Consider the following 6,000-nt stretch of genomic DNA (forward strand, 5'->3'; position numbering starts at 1 on the left):
CTCTGGAACCACTTGGAGCAGCTTGTCAGTGAAGGAAAACTGAAGCAGCACCTTTATCAACCTAACGGGCAGGGCAGTCAGTCTGGCTCAAATAATCAGAAGAATAATCCGTCTCGGCTGGCATTGGGGACAATTAACAATATCTTCGCTGCACCTGGCAGGACCGGCTCGTGTCCCACCAGGGTGATGGCAATTTCGCATCCTCAAATCTAAGAGGCAGGCTGCAAACCGAAGAGGTTGAAGGTGAATTTGCTCGTCTTGGGATTTTCAGAGGAGGATAAGGTTGGGACCATCCAACCCCACGACGATGCTCTTGTGGTCACACTTAGGATAGGGAATTATGATGTAAAGAGGGTGATGATTGATCAGGGCAGCAGTGCAGATATCATGTACCCAGATTTATTCAAAGGGCTAAGGTTGAAGCTAGAGGATCTTACTCCTTATGACTCACCTCTTATAAGCTTTGAAGGTAAAGCCGTTGTACCGAAGGGACAGATTCGTTTGCCCGTTCAATCTGGCTCGGAAACGGTTGACGTGGATTTCATTGTGGTTGACGCGTATTCCCCATATACAGCCATCCTTGCCAGGCCATGGTTGCACGCTTTGGGGGCTGTCTCCTCTACCTTGCATGTTAAGGTTAAATTCCCCTCGGGGGAATATGTTGAAGAGATCCTCGGCAGCCAATCAGTGGCCAAGCAATGCATATCGGCCGCAGTGCTACATCAGACAGAAGCCGAGTCCTCGGCTTTGATCATCAAAGACTTATAGCAATTAACAGCTCCGGATGCACCTGATGCGGTGACAGGATAGGAGGCCCTCTGTGAGGGTTTGGAGAAGTTTTTGATAGCGGATGACCCTGAAAGATTCTTTCAAGTTGGCATACGCTTGCCACACCAGGAGAAAATGGATTTGTTGGAATTTCTGAAAGACAACATTGATGTTTTTGTGTGGGATCCTTATGAGGCTCCGGGCGTAGACCCAAGCTTCATTTGTCATCATTTGAATGTCAACCCCGCCATTGTTCCGAGAAGGCAGCCACCTCGGCATTCTTCCAAGGAACATTTCGAGGCTGTCAAAGAGGAAATGTTCAAGCTCAAGAGGGCTGGGGCCATTAAAGAAGTTTTCTACCCCGAATGGTTGGCACATATGGTTGTGGTAAAAAAAAAAGAATGGAACGTGGAGAGTATGTGTGGACTTCACAGATTTAAACAAGGCATGCCCGAAGGATTCGTTCCCAATGCCGCGTATTGATCAGCTTGTGGACGCCACTGTCGGACATCCTCGTATGAGTTTTTTGGATGCCTTCCAGGGTTACCACCAAATTCCATTGGCATTGGAGGATCAAGAGAAGACTACTTTCATTACTCCAACAGGGAACTACCACTATAAGGTCATGCTGTTTGGGTTGAAGAATGCTGGGGCTACCTATCAAAGAATGATGATCAGAATGTTCGAATAGCAACTTGGGAAGACCATTGAGGTATACGTGGATGACATGGTGGTGAAGAGTAAAAAAATACCTTCACACGTTAAAGATCTGGACGACACCTTTCAAGTGCTTAGGAAGTACAAGCTGCGCCTTAACGCCTCAAAGTGTTCTTTTGGTGTGGGTTCTTGAAGGTTCCTGGGTTATATGATTACTCATAGAGGGATAGAGGTAAACCCAGCACAAGTCAGAGCTATTCAGGACTTACAACCGCCTCGAAATCCAAAAGAAGTCCAGAGGTTGACCGGAATGATCGCTGCTCTCAGCAGATTTATCTCTCGGTCAACTGACCGGTGCCATCCCTTCTTCCAATTGTTGAATAAATGGAAAGGGTTTCATTGGACCGAGGATTGCGTTATGGCCTTCCAACAGCTTAAGCAATATCTTTCTCAGCCACCAATTTTGTCTCAGCCCGAAGTGGACGAGGTCCTGTTTGCATATCTGGCAGTGGCCGTCCGCGTAGTCAGCCTGGTCCTCATTAGGGATGAAGGTAAGGTACAGAGGCCAGTATACTACGTCAGTAAGTCCTTGAATAAGGCCGAGGTGCGTTATCTACTTTTGGAGAAAGCACTGTTGGCAGTAGTTCATGCCACACGGAAGCTTCCTCACTATTTCTAGTCCCACACTGTGGTGGTTCTGACCCAACTGCCCCTCAAGTCAGTATTACGCAGTGCCGATTACTCTGGCAGGGTGGCTAAGTGGGGAACCATTTTGGGAGCCTTTGACATTAAATACATGCCTCGCACCTCAGTCAAAGGCCAGGTCCTTGCTGATTTGGTGGCAAAGTTTGTCGAACCATTGCTAGAAGAAACTCTGAAGGAATCACACATGGATGAAAAATTAGTTGGTGTGATCACAGGCGCAGCACCTCTGACTTGGAAAGTGTATGTGGATGGGGCAGCTAATCAGAGAGGGTCTGGTGTTGGACTTGTCCTGATATCCCCTGAGGGAATTGTCTTCGAAAAATCTCTGAGACTGGTGTTCTCGGCTACTAATAATGAGGCTGAGTACGAAGCAGTCTTGGTGGGCATGAGCATGGTACATAGGATGGATGGAAAGGAAGTTCATGTGTTTTCGGATTCTCAGTTAGTGGTCGGCCAGGTCACGGGGACCATGGAGGCTAGGGATCCAAGAATGCAAGAGTACTTGGCCTAGGTCAAACGTCAACAAGCTAAACTTGATTCTTTCGTCTTATCTCACGTTTCTAGAAGTGGAAACACCCATGCAGATTGTTTGGCCACGTTAGCAACGTCTTCGGCTCAGGGTTTGCCTAGGATTATCCTTGTAGAGGATTTGCTAGAGCCAACTCTTACCGCTGTCAAGGCAGCTCGTATCCATCTGATAAGGCCTGGACCTAGTTGGATTGACCCGATGATATCTTTTCTGAAAAACGACATCCTTCCTAAGGATAAGTCTAAAGCAGATAAGATTCGTCGAAAGGCGCCACGTTTCTGGTTGTCCGAGGATCAGAAACTATATAAACGATCTTTCTCAAGACCATACTTGTTATGTGTGCACCCTGAATCAACGGAAACGCTTCTAGAAGAACTGCATGAAGGGATTTGTGGGAGCCACATTGGGGGAAGGTCCTTAACCCATAGAGCCCTGACTCAGGGATATTGGTGGCCCAATATGCAGAGGGAGGCTCAAAACTATGCAAGGAAATGCGACCAGTGCCAGAGGTTCGCCCCCAACATTCATCAACCTGGAGGGGTTCTCAATCCTCTCTCCAGTCCTTGGCCTTTCGCGCAATGGGGATTGGACATAGTGGGGCCATTTTCGAAGGCTGCAGGAAACAAAAGGTGGCAGCTCGTGGGGACCGACTACTTCACTAAATGGGTCAAAGCTGAGCCTTTAGCAAATATTAAGGACGTCGATTCCAAGAGGTTTATCTGGAAAAACATCATTACCAGATTTGGTGTGCCATACACACTTATTTCGGATAATGGCATTCAATTCGACAGCAAGGCTTTTAGGAAATATTGTGGTGATATGGGCATCATAAATAGATACTCTATCCCAGCTTATCCTCAGGGAAATGGGCAAGCCGAGGCCGTTAACAAGGTCATAGTCAGTGGGCTCAAGAAAAGGTTGGACGATGCGAAAGGCAAATGGATAGAAGAACTACCACATATTTTATGGACGTATCGAACTACGCCGCGCAGGTCCACTGGAGAAACTCCATTCTCTATGACTTACGGAGCTGAGGCAGTGATACCTCTGGAATCTGGTTTCCTCACCCTAAAGACGAGTTCTTGTAGCCCAGAGAACAACAATGGCCTCCTGGAGAAAGACCTGGATTTAGTTGAGGAACGGCGCGAGGCAGCTATGGTCCAAATGGCTTATTATTAACAGAAGCTTAAGCGGGGGTATGACGCCCACGTGAAGCTAAGGTCACTCGCACCTGGGGATCTTGTACTAAGAAAGGTTGTGGGCACTGCTAAGAACCTAGCTTGGGGTAAGCTAGGACCAAACTGGGAAGGACCCTATCGCATTGTTTCAGTAGCAGGCATAGGGTCGTATCGACTAGCTGACCTAGATGAAAGAATTGTACAACGCCCCTGCAATGTAAATAACCTTCGAAGGTATTATTATTAATAAAATGTGCTTTTGTTGATTAGCAGTTCAAAGTTATGAATACATTAGGGGCTTACAGTTACTATTCCTAAGTGTCAAACAGAAACTTGGTTAAGTATGGTCCTCGGACCACAAACCTTGTGAAAATTGATATCTTATCATTTGTTAAACAGAACCTTAGTTATGCCGGGTCTTCGGACCTTCTACTTTGGGGAAATTAACATTTGAAGTTACTATTCCTAAGTGTCAAACAGAAGCTTGGTTAAGTATGGTCCTCGAACCACAAACCTTGTGGAAATTGATATCTTATCATTTGTTAAACAAAACCTTAGTTATGTCAGGTCCTCGGACCTTCTACTTTGGGGAAATTAACATTTGAAGTTACTATTCCTAAGTGTCAAACAGAAACTTGGTTAAGTATGGTCCTCGGACCACAAACCTTGTGGAAATTGATATCTTATCATTTGTTAAACAGAACCTTAGTTATGCTGGGTCCTCGAACCTTCTACTTTGGGGAAATTAACATTTGAAGTTACTATTCCTAAGTGTCAAATAGAAACTTGGTTAAGTATGGTCCTCGGACCACAAACCTTGTGGAAATTGATATCTTATCATTTGTTAAACAGAACCTTAGTTATGCCGGGTCCTCGGACCTTCTACTTTGGGGAAATTAACATTTGAAGTTACTATTCCTAAGTGTCAAACAGAAACTTGGTTAAGTATGGTCCTCGGACCACAAACCTTGTGGAAATTGATATCTTATCATTTGTTAAACAGAACCTTAGTTATGCCGGGTCCTCAGACCTTCTACTTTGGGGAAATTAACATTTGAAGTTACTATTCCTAAGTGTCAAACAGAAATTGGTTAAGTATGGTCCTCGGACCACCAACCTTGTGGAAATTGATATCTTACTATCTGTTAAATTGAATCTTAAATTGTACATCTTTAAAGTGTTAAGAAAAAATTTTGTAATGTATGGTCCCCAGACCTTACACTTTACTAAAATTAATGTATCAAGTTACAAAGTTTAACCATCATGTGGGTTTCCAAAGTAAGGCACCATATACCATCTAAACTAAGTTAGTTTTGTCAGATTCTTGAATGTTTTTACTTTGCAAAGAAAGTATGCAGATGGCTGTTTAAAGGTTGTAATTGTTCAACTGTTGAAGTTAGACTTATTTATTCCATTCTTTCTTTAGCTATGTGCTAGTGAGAACTTTCATGGCAAGCGTAAGAAGGACAAAGTAAAATAAAAACAACTCGGATGAAAAATAAATAAAGCTGTTCTTCATTAATTATAATGGAATACATTATTACATGAAAAATTGGAAGTACAGAAAAAATTCCTAAGCTAGGCCCTAAGCTTTTGGAGGGGGGTCTTGAAGGGAAGTGCTACCAGCCTCGGTGCTCTTCAACTCAAACTCAAAGGCAGACAAGACTTGTTTCCCTTTCTCTGTTGTAGTTGTTGAAGGAATGATGGGCTCTATGTTCTGGCTTTGTTCCTTCTCGGCACCGCCACACCCATCCTTCTCTTTATGGGAACCTTCAGGTTCTGTAGGATCAGGAACGAGTTCTGGCACCACGGGAGGAAGGACGGGAGAGGCAGCAATAGGAGTGTCTTCTATCTCCTGTATGTCTAGGGGAAGCCAAACGTTCTCGGGCTTCCTCAGCTCGGAAGCTTGAGGAACCCCTACTGTGTTTAAAGCCTCCCCCCAGACCTGCTGACAGTATTCTCGGCACAAGGCCGCGAAAGCTTCTATCACCTGGTCCTGTGTTGCAGCCACACCCTCCTGATAACTGGTCTGCTTCGCAGCCTCTAGTGAATGCTTGAAGTTACGCACTTCCTCCTTCATCCGCGCAAGCTCCTTCTCTAAGTCAGACTGTTCCCTTTGGGCTTGGGAAAGCTCATCATCCTTTTGGCGAAGGAGCTTACGTT

The sequence above is a fragment of the Castanea sativa genome, chromosome 7 (genome assembly GCF_040712315.1).
Source record: "Castanea sativa cultivar Marrone di Chiusa Pesio chromosome 7, ASM4071231v1".
Classification (NCBI taxonomy): domain Eukaryota; kingdom Viridiplantae; phylum Streptophyta; class Magnoliopsida; order Fagales; family Fagaceae; genus Castanea; species Castanea sativa.